At 43.0% G+C, this 26498-nt stretch overlaps 2 non-coding genes across 2 annotated transcripts; both read right to left on the bottom strand.

Moving 5' to 3' along the window:
* Positions 1 to 9754: 9754 nt before the first annotated feature.
* Positions 9755 to 9827, bottom strand: TRNAR-CCG (transfer RNA arginine (anticodon CCG)). The gene has a single exon. It is a non-coding gene; the product is annotated as a tRNA-Arg (tRNA).
* Positions 9828 to 25394: 15567 nt separating this feature from the next.
* On the bottom strand, positions 25395 to 25467 carry TRNAR-CCG (transfer RNA arginine (anticodon CCG)). Its single transcript has one exon. It is a non-coding gene; the product is annotated as a tRNA-Arg (tRNA).
* Positions 25468 to 26498: the final 1031 nt, after the last annotated feature.

Consider the following 26498-nt stretch of genomic DNA (forward strand, 5'->3'; position numbering starts at 1 on the left):
TGATGTTACACAAACATTTGAGACTATTTAGAAAGTATAACCGAGGCCGGGCATGGCTCTGTGGTAGAATACTTAATTACCAAGCAGAATACTAGGTTTCGATTCCTGCAAGGACACTTGACTTTATTCTTTGCATTCATTTGGTCAATGCTGCCAATGTCAGCTTTTTAACATGATAGCGTTGAAGAGCTCGTGTCGCAGAAAACCCGCCACAGAAAACCCGCGTCTGCCCCGTTGGTTGTGAGCGAAAAATCATCTGTGCATCTGTGACCGATAAATCAAGTTACCTAGTTTCCAGAAACTCAAAATTCCTACTTATGACCTAATGGAGGCATGCTAATTGCTGCAAAACAAAACCCCCAAGTCTTACTACTCGACACTCAACACAGGGCTTAACACACGGAAGTCTATTGACATCGGCCAAAAATTAACGTTAGATGTACAGCGCTATCTTTTTTCTCTTTTCATGAACTACACAATGCCATGATAATTGTACCCTGGTATTTTTGGTGGGCTATATCGCACAAAAAATACAAGGATTATGTCAAAACAATGGCATCAAATTTTACCGACATGTCGTCGAAATAGAGACACAGGCAACTAGTCTTATTTATAATGCTAAGAGCGTTTAAGGTAAAGGCATTGAAGATAGCTGGTGGCCTTTTTCACTATCTAGGTATCAATTTTTCACTATCTAGGTATCAAAATTCTGCCATGTCAGTCATAGTTTACTGACATTGCAAGCTCAAGAAAAGTGTGGCTCTGAAGGCATCAACACAGTGTTTCGCCAAATCTTCTAAGAAGGCAGTCTTTAAAATTGCTAATGTTTCCAATTTTTTTGCTATAAATTTCGTGCCTTGCATCCAAATGAACCTCCATCCTACTTGTTTTTTTGCATTCGTGCTCTCACTAACTGCTTACCTTGTCTTGTCAAGTGTTCATTGACATAAATAGGACTACTTGATCTAAAAGGAAAGGCCACTGTAGACAGCCGTAAGTTTTTTGTATTATCCAGAACATTTCATTTGTAACATCGTTCATAATGCACAACTATTTTTTTTCAAACTAGGCTTGTTTGTTCCTACTCTGTCTGCAGTGTCAATATCATCACGAGTAATGGTTTTTCCATCATCGCCCAAAAATTTCGGACAGCGTCAAAAGAAAACCCTCATCTGAGACGCCTTTGATGTCGGATAGTTCAACCTTAAATACAGTGTAAATTCTTCAATTTTCATCTGAAGTTGCTTATTTTCACCTGGAAGTTTTTTGTGTCTGTTTCAAGGTGCGACAAGCTCTTCATGCAAAGCCTTTATTTCTAAAGAGAGCGCGTTGACACTGTCACCACCTTTGTTCCACACTTCTTGAAGGACCAAAGTTCAGTATGAATTTTGTGCTTGAAATCCTCTGTTTACCATGACAAAGAATTCACAGGAAACATTAGTACTCTTGCTTGGCAGGAGTGCATGCAGTAATACTAACACAATTAAAGCAAGAAATAAGTGTCTCACCTGTGCAAAAATGATTTTGGCAAGCACTGCGAAGACCACACACACTGCTGCTAAACTGAGGAGAATATGGAGAGCACTTCATATAAGTAGGCAGCGTCCAGTAGCTTGGTGAGGCACAGCGCATAAGCAGGGTGAACAGAGCTGATGCTTGAAACAATGGTTCAGAGTTCGCTGGTGCTTGGGCTCCTTGACCTTGTCAGGAAATTTCCTTGAGCAGCCTCACTCAAATGAAATGACAGACCGTGCCGAAGAATTTCTGCACCAGTGCAAAAAAAATATTTTAGTGAGGTTTGTCTAGACTGCATGCGCTGCTTGCCAAATTGCAGTGAATGGCTAGAAACACATGGCCAACATATATTTAGTGGCACGCAACTGAGAAATACAAAAAGGGCATGCTGCAGTATAAATACAACCAAAAACATGCTGCTGCAGAGCTTTTCATGTCGATGTCATACATGTGAATTTTCATTCACCTTTATAGCTCACTCATGCACGAAGATGAAGTTAGAACTTTTAGATGAAGACACCCCCTTTTAGCTGCATCGACTGCGTGTAATTAAGAGATAAGCATGCGTGAGTAATGCTGTTGCCTGCAATCAATAAATTCTGTTTTTGAAGCTGACCAAATATATGCACGAGTGCATCCATAGAGGCACATTTGCATTTCTGTAGTTATGATACCCGTGTGATGTGTTTCTTAAGTAAATGCCATGCAATATTCACCATATGAATATTTTATTCCATAAAATTGCAATAACACTGCATATACATGTCAGTATGCGCATATGCATCCACAGCAGATAAACCATAAAATTAAAGCAATACTGACACATGAATTTTTTACCAAGGTAGTGGAGGGCTCCAGAAATTTCGACCACCTGGGGTTCTTTAATGGGCACACAAATCTGAGAACACAGGCCTACAGCATTTTCACCTTTATCGAAAAAGCAGCAAGCAAGGCCGGAATATCATCCTGCGACCTTTGGGTTAGAAACCGAGTACCTTAGCGACTAGACCACTGCGGCAGGACTTCAATCTCCCTGTTCCCCCGTGTAGGGTGATAGACCGTCTTTGCTGGTCTGGCTAACCTCCCTGCCTTTCCTTCTCTACCATTTATTCTCATGAGTTCAACGAATGAAGCTTCCTTCAAACGGCTAACATTCGGACGTTTATAATTTGCCTGAAATTGAGTTCACTAAATGAATATTGTGTGCTGCTTCATAGTGATCATTGATCTAAATTGTTCTGGTTGGCTAAAAAGGCACTACTCCTCACTTCTAATCAAGCAGCACAAGCTGTCTGACCATAGGGGAGGAAAAGTGGAAACGCTAAGACAAAACATCAATCTTGAACCCCATGCCATCACAATGAAGCAGGCAAGCTTCTGCAATATTGACTGGCAACCAGGATCTCAGACACTGCAGATAGCTACATAACAATGGTTTCCGAACATGACGTAAAGGCAGCAGAATCACATATTGCCTAACCTGCTTCATTATGATAACGATGAGGCCATAACGCTATTGGCCTCTGTATGCTAATAACAATTTAACTTGCTTATCATGTGACATTAACATTCAATATGACGTCATGAATCTTGCATCCTACCATGTGGTCTAAGTACCAACAAGGCGGTTTTAGTGACGTCGGTGCAAGGCAATAAACAACAATCACTTGGTGAACATTATTTTTGATATTATTCAATTAGTCTGATGCGTACATCTTCAAAAAACGGCTGTTTAGATTTGTTCATTCTTAGATAAATACAATGTCTAAGTTTGCATGTCAGCAGCAACATATGCACGCCTTTGGCACGCATACTGTGATGTATAACCTTATTGTGTTTTGAGCAATAAATTAGGCATTCATACACTGCACATATCACAGGTCACTTGTAAATCTGCAGCGAGGTCATAAAGAATTTATGATATCAGATAAAGCGTTACACTTGTATTCGAAAGTGTAATTGGAAGTTTTGGTAGAACTTAGTTTTAGAATGTTTGTAGACGTATAGGTACTCGGCAAAGTTTTAACTCCAAATCGGGCTGCAGCGCCCACAATTCCTTTACAAACCAGAAGAATGCAATGATATGTGAACAGGGGGGAACAAGCAGTACCACCAAAATTGCACTCGAACGAGTGAACTACTGCTCAAACTAGCGCTTGCACAGCTAAGGTACGGCTATTCGGCCACTCATAGAGAAAATGTATTGACCCAGGCGTAATTGCACGCTCTGAGAACCGCACCTAAAGCACGCTGTGTCAAGTTTATGCACACTTAATTAAGCTGAATATCATGGTAATTTAATATTATACGTGCCCGGTGGATGCAAACACATTTGGTCACGGTGGATGCTAACACATTTGGTCACACAGGAAAACACATCTACCTTATAGTAGTCACACACATTTAATGATCATGTAGCTGTTGAAAAGAGGACGCGTAACATATAAAACTTTCTTCATATACTTCTTTGCACAGAAAACGAACAAGGCCGCGTAAATACCAACGCGGACACCACGTTATTCTTCTCCATTCTTCTAAATTAAATACGCAAAGATCTAATTCAACGCGAATCGCCGGAATACTCCAACGCACGCGACACACAGACGACGCTTACGGCTTCCATGCGCAGTCCCCGAACGGCGTCTGACGGCATCGCAAAAATATAGTGATTCATAGCGTGAAGAGCATCGCCCGCCGACTCAAAGCCACACAGCGCACATCGCTTTGACCTCCTTCCCCACAGAAAAAATTCATCCGCGCGTAACGTCCCTGAGCTTAGACTTGAGCCTAATGAAATCAGACACGCCAGCAGGCTCGCTACGTTAATAAAAACTCACTTATCGTCTACCAGCTAGAAAAACCTTAGTTCACTACGTTATTATACTATAGCGCTTTCGGTGTTAACCGCGGGAGGAGCGGCAAGGTTCCATTTGGCGTTGCATAAGTCTGTTGCCAGACTTTGGGGTGGTTGTTGCCATACTGCTGCTAAATTTGGCAGAAAATTTTTCTTCTGTAGTTGTGGCTTCTCCGTAAGAGTTTGGTGCTATCCGCGGTGAATTTCGCGAGTGCATGAGCGACGCTGGCCGTTTTAATTAACGGAATGGACCGAGCCTAGCAGAAGTCGAGCGCGGCGCTGCTGCGCAATTAAGAGGCCGTTTTAATTCCGTTTTAATTAACATCCGAGTGATGGGGAATTCACAAGGACCTCGGCTTAATTATGGTGACCCAGGATGCAGGAAGTCGTCACGTGCAATCGCCCCGGCAAAAAAAAAAACGAGCAGACCCACACTTCAGGTACAATGGTTGCAGGAAACAGCTAGCTGTCCCAGCTCCGCGGGACACTCACAATGCTGGGTAGACAGGGGCAAGGCTCCTTTTTCTTTTTTTGCCTCTCGAGACGTACTTGGTCCTTGCACGTCTCAACGTGAAAGACCTTTTCCTTCGATTAACGGAGGTGATCGCTCGCCGATATCCTGTTTAGGGATCCCTGCCATATCGTGAGTGATGAGCTTGTAGTAAGACATATTATGCCATTTTATTCTTATGTACCCACCCTATTGTTTTATACTGCGCTCTTGAGCTCAGAAACAATTTGTGCTTATTGTGGGTGGGGCCCTGTAAGCGACGGTGGCTCGTCGGCTGGGTCCCATTTACAGGTACGCGCAAGTCGCGCTTAGTTCACTCCATCTGCTTCGATAAAGAAGCCTTCCAGGCGCACATAGCTGTAGCATATCCGACGTACTCCGATTAACCAGCCTTGGAACGCTTATTCATCACATGTATATACGAGTCCGAACGATGTGCCCTGTGCTGACACAGCTAGGGGAAGTGTAGCGTCCCCCGTCGTAGCGCGCGGTCGACGCGACACGATCAGCTGAGAGAGAAAAAAAAAGAAAAGTAAGGGGGAAGGGGGGCAGCGCATCCCCTCCTGCGACTCTAATAAGTTTTCCCCGTAATCCCTAATACTGAGACGCGATATCTTAATCGCACAGCTGCGCACACAGCAAGAGAACGCGCCTCGACTTCTGTAATGGGAGGTTCATTCCGTTAATTAAAACGGCCTCTTAATTGTGCAGCAGCGCCGCGCTCGACTTCTGCTAGGCTCGGTTCCTTCCGTTAATTAAAACGGAATAGAAACGGCCTCTTAATTGCACGGCAGCACCGCGCTCGACTTTTGCTAGGCGCGGTTCCTTCCGTTAATTAAAACGGAATTGAAACGGCCTCTTAATTGCACGGCAGCGCCGCGCTCGACTTCTGCTAGGCGCGGTACATTCCGTAAAGAAAACGAATTCTGTTGTGCGCGGTTCATTCCGTTAATTAAAACGGAATTAAAACGGCCTCTTAAAAGTGCGGCAGCACCGCGCTCGACTTCTGCTAGGCTCGGTCCATTCCGTTAATTAAAACGGCCAGCGTCGCTCATGCACTCGCGAAATTCACCGCGGATAGCACCAAACTCTTACGGAGAAGCCACAACTACAGGAGAAAAATTTTCAGCCAAGAAATGCACCGCGGATAGCACTAAATTCTTGCGGAGAAACCACAACTACAGGAAAAACATTTTCTGCCAAATTTAGCGGCAGTTTGGCAACAACCACCCTTTCAGTCTGGCAACCACTTATGCAACGCCAAATGGAACATTGCCGGAGGAGCCGAGGACGCGAGCGGAAGCCTGGATCGGGCACGCCGCGGCCTGGCCGGAGAAGCAAAAAACAAAGCGTCGACAGCATAAACATACACCTACCTTTTAGATGCGGAGCATCTTATACTCGCGCCTTGTAGTGCGCCGTCCGCACCGCTTCTCGAACATTCGACAGCTGACGCGCGCGCATGCGCCGTCGCGCCGTCGCCCACTCTTCCACCATCTGTGCATCCCTTCCTCCTCTACACACCGCGCGCGCTTCACTCCTCCACCATCTGTGCACCCTTCCTCCTCTACACACCGCGTTCGACATCTACAATTCTCCTGATTCTCCAGTGGACGCGCATGTGGCGTCGCGCTTCGAGAACATTCAACAGCTGACAGTGCATGCGCCGTCGTGCTGTATATATACTCAAGGTCGGCGCTCGCTCGCTCAGTTGCCGCTCGTCGGTTGGTTTGTACGGCGCGTCGACGTCCAAGGTCGCGGTGAAATGAATTCCAACGAATCCACAAACACAATGATCGACGTCCCTTCGACCAGCGCCGCCCTTTCGCATACGTGTGTACGTGTTCACTCATTTAACACCCCCTCCTACAACCACGTTAACCAATTTAGCCATCGACCCAAGTAAGTCGCAATTTAACACCCCATTTCACAACCACGTTAACCAATTTAGCCATCGACCCAAGTAAGTCGCACTTTAACACCCCGTTAACCAAATATATGGTCCGCATCCTCCTCAGTGTTCCCCCGAGGGAAGCTGCGGGCAATTTTTTTAGTTTGGCGAGCGCTCGACGGTACAAAGCAGCCGGTCCTCTCTTGAGTATAGTGCATCTTCGTAACAAGCAGCACCGACAGAACACGAAAGACAGCGCAAGCACACTTTGAACAACATAAAAAATCGACTTTAAACACTCAGCACACGGCCGTTGCGACCTTCAGAAAGATACCGCCATTTCTGTCCTGCTGACGCCACCGATCCGCATTTGCGCACATAATTTTTTATATGATAAGTAAATAGATTCATTCTGCCTAAATTTTAAGCAAAAAATGGTAAAAATAGAAGACACGCTAGTGTGTACTGCATAGAATATTTTTTACATTTAAAATTGACAAAATCACATAACGCGCAATTGCGCGAAATTTGAAATGTGAAAGAGCGCGCGAAATTTGAAACGTTTGCTTCCTTGTGTATTCCTTATACCGATACCTTGTTAACATCTGTACATTGGTTGAATGGTTAAGCTGGCTGTTAAAAACAGTGTTAAAGTGGTTGTATATTAGTACAAAGTACAGGCAGCAAGCAAAATTTGTCACAACAAAATAAGCGTATAAGTTGGCAAACAATATTTTAGCTGTCTTTAGTGAATTTTTTTAGGAAAATGTTTTAGTCAAGGCTTATTTTAACTTGCTATGAAGAATATTTCTATGAACAAAATCAAGAAAACGTTTCTTTAATGTTATAATATTACAACGTTAAAGTCCATAGCCCGCCATAAAAATTGGTAACACGTGTCAACTGATACATTGTAAGGTTAACAAATATTTGTACAACACAAAAACTATTTTATCTACCACGGTCTTGTTAGTTTGTATTTCTTTGCATTAACAAATGTATGATTTATATATACTGTCATGGACAAAGCTTTGTTTTCAATGTTAGGCGCAAACGAGGCCGAGAGCTCTATATGTGTAAGTCACAATCCTGTTGTAGCTCTACAAGCTGCGTACTCCGCCAATGGCTAGTGAGCTTGTAGCGCATGGCTTGGTCAGCGCCGGCCGTGAGGCGACGAGAAAAAGGCAGCAAGAATGCAAGAAACAGTGCAGAACTTACGTTGAGCCGGGCACTATCGCTATTCAGATATCCATTACTGCGGTGGGGCTATTAATGAGACCACGGTGTCTAACCAGTAGACATCTAAAAGCTGTTGGTTATGCTCTATGACCCCGTTACTCACAAAGCTTTGTCGGTGACCGTGCACCCTAATGGGTGCTCATCAGCACCCATTAGTTGTTGCACCCTTTTTGCACCCTAGTTTCCACCCTTTTGATGTGTTCACCCTATAGGTTCCGCTTGTAGGGTGCTGAGACGCGAATAGGGTGCTCAAAGGGTGTGCTTAGGGGGTTGGCACCCTTTTGACACCCTTAAGGGTCAGAATCGGTTTACTGTGTAGTTGCATCACGGGTCGCGCATATTTCGAGAAAGGTCCCACATCTTCCCCAGATTTGGCTGTGCGGCGCGTGAACGAAACTCCGAGAACACAGGGTGAGCATATATAAGCAGCCGGCGGAGGAAGACGAAAGGGAGGATGAAGTGTGTTTTCCACCTGCGGGTGAAGGCTTGCTTGTCTTACAAGCAAGAGATGAGTGTGTGTTTAGTACCGGTGGGTGAAGACGTGTTCTGCAATAGCAGCGCGTGAGTGGCCAATGTGTCTGCGGCGAAGAAGTTTTGTTTTTGAAGTGTGGTCGGTTGACGACGCGACATTTTCCTGGAAGGGAAACCTCGGGCACAGCGGAACTACAAATGGCGCGGCACTTTCAGCGAGGGTTTCCTTGAAAAGAAGAATTCGAGCTTTGTTTCTGTGTAATAATTGTTCGTTTGAACTGAATCTTTGGACTGAATGCGTTTTATGAATATTTCGATTATAAGTGGCTTGTACAGTTACTGCAAGAGGTTGCACTGCAGCGCGTGTTGTTTTTTGTGCCCTCATCTTTGAGTGTAATCAGGTATTGTGCTATTGTTGTCGTATTATATTTGATAATTGACGAGTGTGCTCGTTTGTGTTTCGTTTTTTTGCTATATTGGAGAATATCATTTTGTTTTGTTGTCAACTCCCGGCCCTGCCTCGTTGTTTTGACCGTAGCCGGCGTTCGCTGACTCAAAAAAAAAGACCTATTCTAAATTGTCCATGCATTCGAGGTGCGTTTCGGGGGGCGGATGTATCCACCCTTAGAATCAGCCTGACGACTGCCTTCTTATCAACAGGACTAGTGACATTCATTAGGCCACGTGGACGAGATGGTTAGGCCACGTTGATTGGATTAAATTTGTTTGTCGCCTAAGAGAACCGTTCACACCTACAAGGGTGCAACACTGTCGATATCCCAAAAAATGAGCCTTCAGGCTCATAAACAGGGAAGGAAAAAAGGACCGCTAGGTAAAAAAAAACGTTACGGGTAAAAAAAATCTGAAAAAGCACGAAAAAATATTGAAAAACAAACGAGGTAAATTTTGATCAGAACTCGGTGGCACTTTTAGTGCAATCTCGCTGCTGTTTGAAGAATTTGTGTAGCGCAATCAGAACAGCACTGTGGCTTGTACTGAAGTGTTTGTCTAAGACAAATCCTCGTCTATATTTTATTGTCAGCAAGATGCGCCTGATGTGGAAGTTCACTATCTTCTTTTCTAGCACTCTGTTAACCTTGCCCATCACCTAACCTTCCCGTTTGCTTAGTCTAGAGAACCTCTTAAACGGTGTATCGAAACGCGAATGGAATTTTAGCAGTCATCCTTGAAGATGAGGATGAAACGAGAATCACGTTCTCAAAATAGGAAGCACATACTCATTAAAAATTTTATTTTTTGTGGCAAAAAGATTCGTCCGCGGCAGGATTCGAACCTGCAATCTTCTGATCCGGAGTCAGACGCCTTATCCGTTAGGCCACGCGGACGACATGTTCATAGTGCTCCTACTTAATTGCTTTATGGTATATGGTTCTTCGTCTTTTTCTTCTCTTGTTTCCTTCAGTGATTTTATGAATCGACTGAGAAAAATACATTTGGGGATACAAAGCACTGTAAAAGCAATATATTTATATGCACATATATGTACTCTTTTCTCTCTTCTATAATTATATGTATATATATATATGCAGTAAAACCTCGTTAATTCGACACCCGTTAATTCGAAAATTCGGATAATTCGGACGGCTCTATTGGTCACGGCCAAAGTGCATGTTCATCTATGGGACCAAATCTTCGTTATTTCGTCCGAATTCGGCACCGTACCGCTTAATTCGGAAAAATGCTGACGGCTCCTGCTACACAAATGTGATAAAGCAGCGCTGGCACCACTGGAGTGAAACCGAAACCTTAGTGGCATCGCCATCATCATCAAGTAGTGGGGGCGATCGCAGCGTCACCGAACGTCGGCGTCTTCTTTCTTCTCTACTCAGCGCCTCCGACGCCATTTTCCCTTGTGTTGTCTGGTCGGAACCATCTCTTCTTGCGGAGTTCTCTTCTTCTTCTTCCATTGTGACCGTATTTGCATGCCACCGCCATCGCGCGCCAGAGTGATGGCAACGCCGAAAAAGCGGCAGAACTACGACGCGAAGAACTTGGCGACTAAAGTGGAAATTTTGGAAGCACTGAAGAACGGCGAATCGCGACAGCAGGTTGTGACGAAGTACAACGTGAAGCGGAGCTCGTTGGGAACGTACGTAAAAAATGAACAACAGATTCGACAAGCCTTCGAAAGCGAGAACTTTCATGCCTCTAGAAAGCGGTTGCGAACCGCAGCTCATCCCCAGCTCGAAGAAGATTTGCTCCAGTGGATTACTGACTGTCGCAACGCGCATCTGCCTTTGAGCGGACCTCTCATCATGGCGCAAGGGGAGAAGTACGCTGCGATAATGAACATTGAATCGTTCAAAGCGTCAGAAGGGTGGTTAGCGAGGTTTCGAGAGAGACACGAACTTGTCTTCAGGAGTGTGTGCGGCGAAAAGACCAGCGTTGACAAAAGCGTGACCACCGAGTGGAGAAATGTGAAGCTGCTGGAGCACATCACCGCATATGAACCACGTGACGTGTTCAATGCAGATGAAACTGCTCTATTTTTCAGAGCCCTGCCCGACAAGACGGTGACTTTCAAAGGGGACACGTGCATTGGTGGCAAGAAGTGCAAGCAAAGGATAACTGTTCTTCTTGCCGCCAATATGACTGGCACGGAGCCCTTGCCACTACTTGTCATCGGGAAGGCGCTTAAGCCACGTTGTTTTAGGAGCGTCAAAAGCCTTCCTGTCGAGTACACAGCAAACAGGAAGGCATGGATGACATCAGACATTTTTCGCGGCGGGCTGCAGCAGTTGGACCGGCACTTCACGTCGAAGGACCGCAAGATATTTTGGTTGTTGACAACTGCAGTGCCCATACCTGTACAGTCGAATTGAAGAGCATCAAAGTAGTTTTTTGCCGCCCAACACTACGTCTGCTCTTCAGCCGATGGACCAGGGTATCATTCACTACGTGAAGTCGAAGTACCGCAAGCACCTGCTAGAGCGAATGATCCTATGCTCAGAAGCTGGAAAGTTGTATCAAGTGGACTTACTCGGCGCAGTGCACATCATCGCCCACGTGTGGAAAAACACTCCGCCCCAAGTCATCGCAGACTGTTTTCGGCACAGCGGTTTTGCGAGGCCCGAGCATGCAGCAGTAGCTGACGATGGCATCGAGAAGGTGTCAGCCGAGTCCACCGATGACGACTGTCCGACTTTCGATGCTGTCCTTACCAAAGATGTGACCTTTTAGGACCACATCGCGATTGATCATGGTGTCTCCACGAGTGGACTCCTGGCCGATCAAGAGATTAATAATGATGTCACGGGCGCCCATGAAGACCACGATTCCGACGAAGAATCATGCGAGGTGATCGCACCTCACGGGAAGTCTCGGAGGCGTTGTTAATATTAGGAGACGCTTGCCTGAACACTCCCGACAACTTGCGTGCTGTTGGTCATTTGGAACAGCTAAGAAAAATTGTGATGTCAGCCGGAATCTGCGCGAAAACGCAGACAACAATTACAAAAAACTTCAACAAATAATGGTATGCTTCTGCAGCTTGATTTTAAATGTTGTTTTCCCTGTTCATTTGTTAATTCGGCATTCGGACAATTCGGACAGTTTTTCAGGTCCCGTGCAATTCGAATTAACGAGCTTTTACTGTATATATATATATATATATATATATATATATATATATATATATATATATATATATATATATATATATATATATAGTGAAGGTATGGGATATGGCACAACGGGAGCATTGTCAACAAGGATAAATATATTTATTTCCCAACAGTTTCGGGAGGGGACCTCCCTTCATCAGGGGATGAGTTATACTGACATGAGCTTCCAAACGTCCTTGCTGCCGCGTCCCTCTCGCCTTGAAAGACGTTTGAGAGAGTGAGAGGGAACTGGAAAAAAGAAAAAAAACAAAGAAGGGGAGAAAAAAGACGAAAAAAGAAAGAAAAGATATATATATATATATATATATATACACAAAGGTGTAGAGTCTGTCAAAAGACATGTAATGATAATAGTTTGGGCTGCAAAGCAGAAGAAGAAGAAGGCGATGATCATGTTTAAAGGGGCCCTGAAGCACTATATTAAGTAACCATAGAATGCATTCACTAGAAGAGCTTATTGCCTCACGAATTCAACGCCGCAAAAATTGAAGAATCCGTCCAGTGCGAGTGAAGCTATAAATATTTGTCGCGTGCTGCGATTGCGTTCTCTTTTCTCTCGTTCTGGCAAAAGCACTGGAAGCTAAACAGGGAGGGATGGCAAAGGCAACGAAAAGACGTCGCCCACGCCTAGTGACCTTGAGCTATTTATTTTAATTGCGTGGCTTTTTCAGGGTGATTGCCCGTGCACGCGTGGACTAGTCGCGTCTTCCCGCCGTGATCTCCGTAACGACCGAAAGTGCCGTGTTCAAATCACTTAATGGCTGATGGATGGACTGTGTACGAGGGATTTTTCAGTTGTAATCTGTCATTTGCCGAGAAAATAAAAAGCAATTTTTAGCTGGATTTGATAATTTATTGTGAAATACAGGCCGCGTGCTGCGTTATAATTGCAACTTTTAGAATAGCACACCGCGAGCCCTTGCGGTGCGGTCGCTGCCACTGCCCATGCGTCGTAAACTGCCAAACACTGGCACGCGTATGCACGCGCCTACGCGTCAAAAGCGTCTTAGTCGCGCCTGTGGAGGAAAAGGGAGCGCAACCTTCGGCACGCGTCAACCGCGTTGACGTCTACGCGTCCAAGGCCGATGCACAATGTTGCTTGACCTCTTGGTTTAGAACTGTCCAAGTTCAGTACAGAACGGCACATTCCTAACTGCAGCGGGTTTATTTGTTTTAGAGGATATGAGAACACGTTAAAAAATTGATAGTGCTTCACCCACCACATTTTAGACTATTTAGGAAGTAATTGACATTCCAGTGTCCAAAGTAACTATAGTGGTATTCACCAGAAATTAATATCGGTGCGCGTGCCACTCCCGCGAATGAACATTCACGTCAAGCATACAGTACGTCTATCATAGGCGTGTGTAGAGTTCTCCTTAAGGTGGAGGGAGGGGTCAAAAGTTTGTCGCGGTGCCCCCCTCCATGTAGGGGCTGACTTTGCGCCCCCTCACTATTATCTTAGTATATGGAGTTGACAATGAGCCCCCCCCCTCCTCTGTTTAAGGAATGAGGCAGCGGCTGCCCTCCTGATCAGGTTTACAAACTACCGGGTTTCTATACCTGCACTACAAAATTTATTAACAACATCTTGAATATGCTGGTACCTTAAGTATATTTACACATCATATTCTATAGCACTCAACCTAATAATCATGCCTGAAACTTCATGATCTGACAGATTTAGGTCAGTCATAAGAATACAATTGAGGCCAGAGTAGCAGGTTTTCGGCTGATGTGTGTGTGTTCGAAATATCCTCTAATGCCACAAAGCACACCTGTTTCTTTATGATACAACAAATATTGGTCATAAGATAGGAACCAAATACTGTGTAGAGTGCCTTCGGGCATTTTCCATAGTCGAATTGTGCTCCAATGCAATAAACTGTGCCTGACACTTCATGATGTGACAGATATCGGTCATAATATTTGAACTGAAACCTTAACGCAAGAAAGTATTCTGTAAAACGAAAACGACACCCAACTGTTCATGAAGTCAGAGATATTGGTCATATTATTAGAACTTAAACCTTAATGCAAGACATCTGGACGTTGTCTTTTGTCAAAGTATTCTCTAAAACGACAGACGACACCCAACTGTTCATGAAGCGACAGATATCGGTCATAATATTAGAACTGAAACCTTAATGCAAGACTTCTGGACGTTGTCTTTAGTTAGAGTATTCTCTAAAATGACAGACAACACCCAACTGTTCATGAAGTGACAGATATCAATCATATTATTAGAGTTGAAACCTTAATGCAAGACTTCTGGACGTTGTCTCTAGTCAAACTATTCTCCAAAACGACAAAGGACACCTAACTGTTCATGAAGTCACATATATCGGTTCTAATATTAGTACTTAAATCTTAATGTAAAACTTCTAGACGTTGTCTTTATTTAAAGTATATTCTAAAAAGACAGACGACACCCAACTGTTCATGAATTCACATATATCAGTCATAATATTAGAACTGAAACCTTAATGCAAGACTTCTAGACGTTGTCTTAAGTAAAAGTATATTCTAAAACGACAGACGACACCCTACTGTTCATGAAGTCACAGATATCGGTCATATTATTGATACTGAACCCTATATGGAAGACTTCTGGATGTTGTCTTTAGTAAAAGTATTCTCTAAAATGACAAATGACACCCATCTGTTCATGAAGTCACAGATATCGGTCATAATCTTAGAACAGAAACCTTAATGCAAGAAAGTATTCTCTAAAACAACACCAAACTGTTCATGAAGTCACAGTTGTCGGTCATAATATTAAAACTGAAACCTTAATGCAACACTTGTGGACGTTGTAATCGGTCAAAGTATTCTCTAAAATGACAGACGACACCCAACTGTTCATGAAGTGAGAAATATTGGTCATATTATAAGAACTTAAACCTTCATGCAAGACTTCTGGACGTTGTCTCGAGTCAAAGTATTCTCTAAAACTACAAACAACACCCAACTGTTCATGAAGTTACAGATATCGGTCATAATATTAGAACTGAAACTTTAATGCAAGATTTCTTAACGTTGTCTTTAGTCAAAGTGTATTCTAAAATGACAGATGACACCCTACTGTTCATGAAGTCACAGATATCGGTCATATTATTAGTACTGAACCGTGTATGGAAGACTTCTGCATGTTGTCTTTAGTAAAAGTATTCTCTAAAATGACAAATGACACGCAACTGTTCATGAAGTCACCGTTATCGGTCATAATATTAGAACTGAAACCTTAATGCAAGACTTCTCTACGTTGTCTTTAGTAAAAGTATTCTCAAAAACGACAGACAAAACCCAACTGTTCATAAAGTGACAAATATCGGTCATAATATAATAGCTGAAACCTTAATGCAAGACTTCTGGACGTTGTCTTTAGTCAAAGTATTCTCTAAAACGACAAATGACACCCATCTCTTCATGAAGTGACATATATCGGTCTTAATATTAGAACTGAAATCTTAATGTAAGACTTCTAGACGTTGTCTTTATTCAAAGTCTATTCCAAAACGACAGACGACACCTAACTGTTCATGAAGTCACAGATATCGGTCATATTATTAGAACTGATACCTTAGTGCAAAACTTCTGGATATTTTCCTTAGTCGAAGTATTCTCTAAAACAACAAACGACACACAACTGTTTATGAAGTCACAGATATCAGTCATAAAATTGGAAGTGAACCCTGTATTGAAGACTTCTGGATTTCGTGTTTAGTCGAAGTATTCTCTAAAACGACAAACGACACCCAACTGTTCATGAAGTCACATATATCTGTCATAATATTAGAACTGAAACCTTAATGTGAGAATTCTAGACGTTGTCTTTAGTCAAAGTATATTCTAAAACGACAGTCGACACCCTACTGTTCATGAAGTCACAGATATCGGTCATACTATTGGTACTAAACCCTGTATGGAAGACTTCTGGATGTTGTCTTTAGTAAAAGTATTCTCTAAAATTACAAATGACACCCAACTGTTCAAGAAAGCACAGATATCGGTCATAATATTAGAACTGAAACATTAATGCAAGAAAGTATTCTCTAAAACGACACCAAACTGTTCATGAAGTCACAGTTATCGGTCATAATATTGAAATTGGCACCTTAATGCAAGACTTGTGGACGTTGTATTTGGTCAAAGTATTCTTTAAAATGAAAGACGAGACCCAACTGTTGCTGAAGTCAAAGATATTGGTCATAATATAGGAACTTAAACCTTCATGCAAGACTTCTGGACGTTCTCATTAGTCAAAGTAGTCTCTAAAATGACAGACGACACCCAAATGTTGCTGAAGTCAGAGATAGAGGTCATATCATTATAACTGAAACCTTCATGCAAGACTTCTGGACGTTGTCTTTAGTAAAAGTATTCTCTAAAATGACAAATGACACTCAACTGTTCATGAAGTCACAGATATCGGTCATAATATTAGCACTGAAACCTTAATGCAAGAAAGTATACTCTAAAACGACACCAAACTGTTCACGAAGTCACAGTTATCGGTCATAATATTAAAACTTAAACCTTAAAGCAAGACTTGTGGACGTTGTATTTGGTCAAAGTATTCTTTAAAATGACAGACAACACCAAACTGTTCATGAAGTCAGAGATATTGGTTATATTATAACAACCTAAACCTTCATGCAAGACTTCTGGACGTTGTCATTAGTCAAAGTAGCCTCTAAAATGACAGACGACATCCAACTGTTCATAAAGTCACAGATAGAGGTCATAATATTATAACTGAAACCTTCATGCAAGACTTCTGGACGTTGTCTTTAGTCAAAGTATTCTCTAAAATGACAGACGTCACCCAACTGTTCATGAAGTCACAGATATCGGTCTTAATATTAGAACTGAAACCTTAATGCAGGACTTGTGGACGTTGTCCTTAGTCAAAGTATTCTATAACATGACAGGCGACACCCAGCTGTTCATGAAGTCACAGATAGAGGTCATATAATTGGAATTGAAACCTTAATGCAAGACTTCTGAACGTTGTCTTCAGTCAAAGTATTCTCTAAAATGACCGAGGACACCCAACTGTTTATGAAGTCACAGATATCGGTCATAATATTAGAACTGACCCTAATGCAAGACTTTTGTACGTTGTCTTTTGTCAAAGTATTCTCTAAAACAACAAACGACATCCAACTGTTCACAAAGTGACAGATATCGGTCATAATATTAGAACTGAAACCTTAATGCAAGATTTCTGGACGTTGTCTTTAGTCGAAGTATTCTCTAAAACGACAGACAACGCCCTACTGTTCATGAAGTCACAGATATCGGTCATAATATTGGTACTGAACCCTGTATGAAAGACTTCTGCATGATGTCTTTAGTAAAAGTATTCTTTAAAATGACAAATGACACCCAACTGTTCATGAAGTCACAGTTATCGGTCATAATATTAGAACTGAAACCCAAATGCAAGACTTCTCAACGTTGTCTTTAGTCAAAGTATTTTTTAAAACGACAGACGACACCCAACTGTTCATGAAGTGACAGACATCGGTCATAATATTTGAACTGAAACCTTAATGCAAGACTTCTGGACGTTGTCTTTAGTCAAACTATTCTCTAAAACGACAAACGACACCTAACTGTTCATGAAGTCACATATATCGGTCCTACTATTAGAATTGTAATCTTAATGTAAGACTTCTAGACGTTGTCTTTATTTAAAGTAAATTCTAAAACGACAGACGACACCCAACTGTTTTATGAAGTCACAGATATCGGTCATAATATTGGAACTAAACCCTGTATGGAAGACTTCTGGGCGTTGTCTTCAGTCAAAGTATTCTCTAAAACGGCAGACGACACCCAACTGCTCATGAAGTCACAGATATCGGTCATAATATTAGAACTGATACCTTAATGCAAGACTTCTGGACATTGTCTTTAGTCGAAGTATTCTCTAAAACGACAGACGACACCCAACTGCTCATGAAGTCACAGATATCGGTCATAATATTAGAACTGATACCTTAATGCAAGACTTCTGGACATTGTCTTTAGTCGAAGTATTCTCTAAAACGACAAACGACACACAACTGTTTACGAAGTCAAAGATATCAGTCATAAAATTGGAAGTGAACCCTGTATGGAAGACTTCTGGACGTTGTCTTTAGTCGAAGTATATTCTAAAACGACAGACGACACCCTACTGTTCATGAAGTCACAGATATCGGTCATACTATTGGTACTGAACCCTGTATGGAAGACTTCTGGATGTTGTCTTTAGTAAATGTATTCTCTAAAATGACAAATGACACCGAACTGTTCATGAAGTCAGAGATATTTGTCATAATATAAGAACTTAAACCTTCATGCAAGACTTCTGGACGTTATCATTAGTCAAAGTAGTCTCTAAAATGACAGACGGCACCAACTGTTCATGAAGTCACAGATAAAGGTCATATTAGAACTGAAACCCTAATTCAAGACTTCTGGACGTTGTCTCTAGTCAAAGTATTCTCTAAAACGACAAACGACACCCAACTGTTCATGAAGTCACATATATCGTTCATAATATTAGAACTGAAACTTTAGTGCAAGACTTCTAAATGTTTTCTTTAGTCAAGGTATATTCTAAAATGACAGATGACACCCTACTGTTCATGAAGTCACAGATATCGGTCATAACATTGGTACTGAACCCTGTATGGAAAACTTCTGCATGTTGTCTTTTGTAAAAGTATTCTCTAAAATGACAAATGACACCCAACTGTTCATGAAGTCACAGTTATCTGTCATAATATTAGAACTGAAACCCTAATGCAAGACTTCTCTACGTTGTATTTAGTCAAAGTATTCTCTAAAACGACAGCCGACACCCAACTGTTCATGAAGTGACAGATATCGGTCATAATATTAGAACTGAAACCTTAATGCAAGACTTCTGGACATTGTCTTTAGTTAAAGTATTCACTAAAATGACAGACAGCACCCAACTGTTCATAAAGTGACAGATATGGGTCATAATATTAGAGCTGAAACCTTAATGTAAGACTCCTGGACGTTGTCTTTAGTCAAACTATTCTCTAAAATGACAGACAACACCGAACTGTTCATAAAGTGACAGATATGGGTCATAATATTAGAGCTGAAATCCTAATGCAAGACTTCTAGACGTTGCCTTCATTTAAAGTAAATTCTAAAACGACAGACGACACCCAACTGTTCATGAAGTCACAGATATCGGTCCTAATATTGGAACTAAACCCTGTATGGAAGACTTCTGGGCGTTGTCTTCAGTCAAAGTATTCTCTAAAACGACAGGCGACACCCAACTGTTCATGAAGTCACAAATATCAGTCATAAAATTAGAAGTGAACCCTGTATGGAAGACTTCTGGACGTTGTCTTTAGTCGAAGTATTCTCTAAAACGACAAACAACACCCAACTGTTCATGAAGTCACATATATCGGTCATAATATTAGAACTGAACCCTGAATAGAAGGCTTATGAACGTTGTCTGGAGCCGAAATGTTCTCCAATGCAACAACCCACACCCTACTCTTCATGATGTGACGGATTTAGGTCATGAGGCGGTAATTGTGCTCTGTGTGGAGGGCTTTTGAATGATAAGGGTATTGAAAATATCCTCTAATGCAAGACACCGCATCTGGCTCTTAATGATACAACAGATACTGGTCATAAGAATGGAAGCAAGCACTACGTAGAATGTCTCTGGGCATTTTTTGTAGTCAAAATATGCTGTGATGCAACTAAGTATACTTGAAACTTTCATAATAAGACAGATATTGGTCATATTACTGCAACTGAACCCTGTATGGAAGACTTGTGGGCGTTGTCTGTAGTTAAAGTATTCTCTAAAACGACTAACCTCACCCAACCCTTCATGGAGTCACAGATATCGCTCATAATACTTGAACTGAACCCGGTATGAAAGGCAGCCAAAATGTTGTCCATTGCAATAAAACTCAGCCGACACTTCACGATGCAACAAATATTAGTGATCATATTGGAACCGAGCACAGCGTGGAACACTTTCGGATGATATATTTATTTATTTTCAAATACGGCAGCCCAATGTGAGGCTACTGCAGGAGTGGTGTAGATATATACAAAATGAAAGCATTTAAACAGTAATATCAAAATAAGTGTGCCAATGTAAACAAATAAACCCCCTAATGCACCCTGGTAAGAAATGAAAGAAACAGAACAATATTATGATACAAGTGCCTCCAAAAAATCAGACACACTGGTATCACGAACCAAACCAAGTAGATCATTCCAGTGTTTGATAACTTTATTCGAACGTGTTAGAGAGCACTACAAATTGCTTCTAAGCTAGATTGTGATTGCAGATCAGTGCTGTGTTGAAGCTTTCTGCACTTTGCCGTTAGTTTAAATATCCTTTACATCTATAAAATGCATCTGACGCTTCTTGATGAGACAGACATTGGGTTTGAGATTGCAGCCAAGCACTGTGTAAAAGGCTTTCAAATGTCATCATTAGTCAAAATACCCTATAATGCAATAAAGCATGCCCAAAATTTTGATGGGACAGATACCTGTCATAAAATTGCACCAGAGCACTGCACAGAAGTTTTGGCAAGTTTTCTAACATAGCTAAACTGAATATCTTGATATTTTGAATATTATTAAGTGCATGCATATATATAGTCCTTGTTATTGTGTATACAAAAAACTGAACAGAAATGAAGCAGTCCTTGGAAACAATACAAAGATTCAATGTTCGAAACCATCTAATAATATCTTCAACTCATTACAGTCTGGAGAAACAGATAAATACATGCACAGTTCTGAAAGGTAGTAAGTCACATGAGGTACTTTTTGCATTTCTTCTATACAAAGTGCAGTACAGTATTAGTGCACTTTCATTCTTTCTGTGCATACATGTGGTGACCTTCTCTTCCTACTATCGTGCAGCTGATTTAAAATCATGTGCTTCTCACAAGGTTTAAGTTATCTGTTCAGCTGTAAACAAAACGCGTTTATATAGTAAACTGTAAAACGATGGAGAAGCGCCATTGTAGGCTTATAGCTCTGAGTATCAGAATGAACTATTAATTAAGAATGTGTGTTAGAATTCCTCCAAACCACGTATGTGGTACTGAGCATCGCGGCGAAACAGAACAAGAGAGAAGTGAATTAGCAGGCAATACCAGCTGCCCCTAATCATGCAATTTTTTTCCTATCACCACAGCAACGCACGTTCGAGTTTCTATCTTGTACGTGAATGAAAATGAGACCGCTGACAGCTGAATGTGTCAGCGTCTCTGGTACCCGACACGAAGTCACATCACACTGCTACCAACCAGCGCACGCTTGTTATTAGCTTGGCAACACACGAAAACGATCAGCACCGAAGCCAACGAATATTTCAGCGTCATACAATTTGCGAATACACTTTTATAAGTACGTACGATTTCACATCACCGAAATTTGCTGGCCAGTGCGACGTTCGCTTTCAGCAATGATGAATACCAATTTTGTAAACAAACACAATGCAGATAAAAACTCCTCCGTATGCACTACGCAATGTTTCGGGCGTTGTATATGGTGTCTATGCTGCGACGGAGACTACCGTAGATTTTTTCAGCCGATGTTCCTCGCATGTGCTGGTTCATACGAACTAGAGGGTAGAGGCCTACGCTCAATGCAGATGACACCGCTGTGAATTGCCTCCGAGGTAGTAGAGGGCTCATGCTCAAAGCTTCGAACCTCCGAAGTCTTTTTACGCTCGTTTTTAGCACAGAAAATCACAGATCAAAGCACAACAACACCGACATGCTCCAGTAGGCTGTGCGATGTTTTCGCACAGCCGACGATCGCACTCGGGACCGGCGGAAGCATAGCCGGCCGGCATCCGTTGGATTTGTCGGCGTCGCTCGAACTCGGCACGAAACCACGTCACGCTGGTTGCACTCGCAGTCGTTCGTCGTGTCGTTGTCGTTATAGATTACGAAGCTGTCATTCAGGAACGTTTGGAGTAGTTTCCGTGCTTGCTTTCAGCACTCGGCTGTGCCTTCGAAGCGGCGGCCATTAGGCATCGCGGCTTCTGGTTGGTTGGCCCGCAGCCCCTGGTTGGTTGGCGCCGCTGTACGCATGGTGACGTAGCATACGCGTGGCAAAAATATCAAGCCCTGCCAACACCTCCTCTAGAAGATGCCTGCCGCATGAGAAGAAAAACGGCTGCCACACACTTTCCCTCCTTTATTTTAGAATGTTCTCGGTCGCTAGCGTCACCTGTGGTGGACGGTGCAACAACGCAACACTTTGCACAGCCTCCGAAATAGCGGTGTACAGTTGCAGGCCTCGAACAACTCTCGACTGCCGCACCCCTATGGGCCGCAGATGAACAACGCGCAGCTGGTACCACCCGATGCCGTGATAATGGACGGATGGATGGATGGATATGGTTGTACCCTTTAGATCGGGCGCTGGCTAGCGCCACTAAGCCATAATGCTTAATGAACCAAAAACTAGATTTATTTTTTTTCTTTCAAAGTTGAGTTCGAGGATTCATAATTTGAAGCGAAGGGTTTAATTTTCACTCGTGCCTTGACTTTACCCACCAATCAGATAACCTCCTTCTAGTTAAGTCTACCCGCTTAAAGTCAATTTTGCCCTCCCGGTCCCTAAACCCCAGTGCGTTGAAAAACTCTGCGCCATCATCCTGAACTATAGGGTGAAACCCTTTACAGAACATTATGAAGTGTTCGGCAGTTTCTTCTTCCTTTCCCCACGCACTGCATACTGTGTCTACCCCTTCGTATTTGGCCCGATATGTCTTTGTTCGCAGTACTCCCGTCCTGGCCTCAAACAGTAGAGACCTACCCCGAGTATTATCATAGATCCTTTCCTTGGCGATTTCCTGCTTAAAAGTTCGATAGATCTCTAGTGCGGACTTCTTAATCATGCCCATTCTCCACATGTCAGTCTCCGTTTCCTTCACTTTCTTCTTAACCGATAGTTCTTTTTGGTTTGGCCACCTGCTGTTTTCTAAGTATTTGCCAGTCAATTTCCTGGTTCGCTTCCTCCATTTTGTATCGACATTCTTCATGTACAAGTAGCTGAAAACCTTCCTAGCACAACGCTCCTCCCCCATTTCTCTCAATCGCTTCTCAAATTTTATCTTGCTGCTAGTTTCCCTGCCCTCAAATGATGTCCATCCCAAATCACCTTGTACTCCCTGATTAGGTGTATTCCCGTGAGCTCCTAAAGCAAGCCTACCTATTCCACGTTGCTTAATTTCTAATCTTGCTTGAACTTCTGATCTCATGCACAAGACCGCATTGCCGAACGTCAGCCCAGGAACCATGACCCCTTTCCATATTCCTCTCACAACATCATACCTATTGTAATTCCACAGTGCCCTATTTTTCATCACTGCTGCATTCCTGTTACCCTTAATCGTTACGTATATTTCGTGTTCCCTCAGGTACTCGGTCCCATTGCTTATCCATACGCCCAGATATTTGTATTTATCTGTTATCTCTAGCGTGACATCCTGTATTCTAAGCTCACTACCGTCGTTGTCATTGAAAATCATGACTGCTGATTTTTCTTTGCTGAATCTAAAATCTAACCTATCTCTCTCATTACCGCAGATGTCCATCAATCTCTGCAAATCTTCCTTGTTGTTGGCCATTAGCACTATATCATCTGCGTATATTAATGCTGGTAGTGCCTGATCAATGAGTTTTCCTTGTTTGACTAAAGTGAGGTTGAAGCCCAGTCCACTTCCCTCAAATTTGGCCTCTAATCCTTGTAGTTACATCATGAATAATAAGGGTGACAGGGGACATCCCTGCCTAAGCCCCCGTTTTACCTCTGCAGGCTTGGATACCTGTTTTTCCCACTTTATGACTACTATAATAGTCTCGGTCGCGAGCGCCACCGTGCGGCGCTTGCTCAAAACTGAAGGCAGGCCAACTCCGCTGCGAGCGCGAGCCATTACCCTGGCATTGTTTAGTGGTGGCATTGGCCCGGCTTGATCCCTCGCGCATCCTCGCATATGCCCCTCCGATGCCGAGAAGTACATTTGACGCTTTTGACGCGTAGACGCGAGAATACGCGTGCCAGTGGTTGGCACTTTACGCGAGTCGGCGTTCGCGTTCGCGGACCGCACGCAAAAAATGTGAAATTGCGTGTGGTGATGGCAGCCTGCAAGTGGCCCGCAAGCGCTGGTTTCGAGGCTACGGGTGGTGATGGTGGCCGGCATGTGGCCTGCAAGCACTGGTTTCGAGGCTATGGTGTCGCTGCGGTCGTGCGTTACGGATCGCAGCAGCGCAAACGCTATTCTAAAGCTCATATGGCGCCCGCAACGCCCACAGCGCTTACAAACGGTATTCTAAAATTTCCTATTATTGGCTCACGTAATGTTGGGAGCCTCTACTACCAATCGGCAGCGTTTACTGACCATGCTCAAAAAGTGTTACAGGGCCACTTTAATGAGGAGGGGGAGAAGGGGTTAATCTTACAAGCGGGTTTATAGCCTGCAACTCGTCATCGGGGGTAATGGGAAAGTGAAGAAAAAGGGAAAGAGGACGGGATGATAAGAGGTGACCGTAGTATGGCGAAACACGATGCTCGCGGATAGATTGCTAACCTCGATTGTCACGCTTTGTGCATGCTCTTGCTGTTGCCGTTAGGTGTACCTTTGATTTGATGATTGATATGTGGGGTTTAGAGTTCCAAAACCACCATATGAATATGAGAGACGCTGTAGTGGAATGTTCCGAAAATTTCGACCACCTAGGCTTCTTTAACGTGCACCATAATCTGAGTACATGGGCCTACATTTCCGCCTCCATTAGAAAGGCAGCCATCGCAGCCGGGATTCGATCCCGTGAACAAAAAATTTTGAAAAACAAACGAGGTAAATTTTTATCAGAAGTCGGTTGCACTTTCAGCGCAATCTCGCTGTTGTTTGAAGAATTTGTGTAGAGCAACCAGAACAGCACTGTGGCTCGTACTGAAGTGTTTGTCTACGACAACTCTTCGTCTATAATTAAATGTCAGCCAGATGCGCCTGATGTGGCAGTTCCCTATCTTCTTTTCTAGCACTCTGTTAATCTTGCCCATCACCTAACCTTCCGGTTTGCTTGGTCTAGAGAACCTCATAAACGGTGTATCAAAACGCAAATGGAATTTTAGCAGTCATCCTTGAAGATGAGGATGAAACGAGAATCACGTTCTCAAAATAGGAAACAAATACTCATTAAAATTTTTATTTTTTGTGGCAAAAAACTTCGTCCGCGGCAGGATTCGAACCCGCAATCTTCTGATCCGGAGTCAGACGCCTTATCCGTTGGGCCACGCGGACGACAAGTTTATAGTGCTCCTACTTAATTGCTTAATGGTATATGGTTCTTCGTCTTTTTCTTCCCTTGTTTTCTTCCGTGATTTTATGCATCGACTGGGAAATATACATTTGGGGATACATAACACTGTAAAAGCAATATATTTATATGCATATATATGTACTCTTTTCTCTCTTCTGTATATATATATATGTATATATATATATACAGTAAGAGCTCGTTCATTCGACACCCATTAATTTGGAAATTCGGACAATTCGGACAGCTCTATTGGTCCTAGCCAAAGTGCATGTTCATCTATGGGACCAAACCTTCGTTATTTCGTCGGAATTCGGCTCCGCACCGCTTAATTCGGACAAATGCTGACGGTTGCTCCTACACAAAAGTGATAAAGCAGCGCTCGCACCACTGGAGTGAAACCGAAACCTTAGTGGCATCGCCATCATCATCAACTAGTGGGGGCGATCGCAGCGTCACCGAACGTCGGCGTCTTCTTTCTTCTCCACTCAGCGCCTCCGACGCCATTTTCCCTTGTGTTGTCGTGTCGGAACCATCTCTTCTTGCGGAGTTCTCTTCTTCTTCTTTCATTGTGACCGTATTTGCATGCCACCGCTATTGCGCGCTAGAGTGATGGCAACGCCGAAAAAGCGGCAGAACTACGACGCGAAGAACTTGGCGACTAAAGTGGAAATTTTGGAAGCACTGAAGAACGGAGAATCGCGACAGCAGGTTATGACCAATTACAACGTGAAGCGGAGCACGTTAGAAACGTACGTGAAAAATGAACAACAGATTCGACAAGCCTTGGAAAGCGAGAAGTTTCATGCCTCTAGAAAGCGGTTTCGAAACGCAGCTCATCCCCAGCTCGAAGAAGCTTTGCTCCGGTGGAATACTGACTGACGCAACGCGCATCTGCCTTTGAGTGTTTCTCTCATCATGGCGCAAGGTGAGAAGTACGCTGCAATGATGAACATTTATTCGTTCAAAGCGTCAGAAGGGTGGTTTGCGAGGTTTCGAAAGAGACACCAACTTG

The sequence above is a fragment of the Rhipicephalus microplus genome, chromosome X (assembly GCF_043290135.1).
Source record: "Rhipicephalus microplus isolate Deutch F79 chromosome X, USDA_Rmic, whole genome shotgun sequence".
NCBI classification, from domain to species: domain Eukaryota; kingdom Metazoa; phylum Arthropoda; class Arachnida; order Ixodida; family Ixodidae; genus Rhipicephalus; species Rhipicephalus microplus.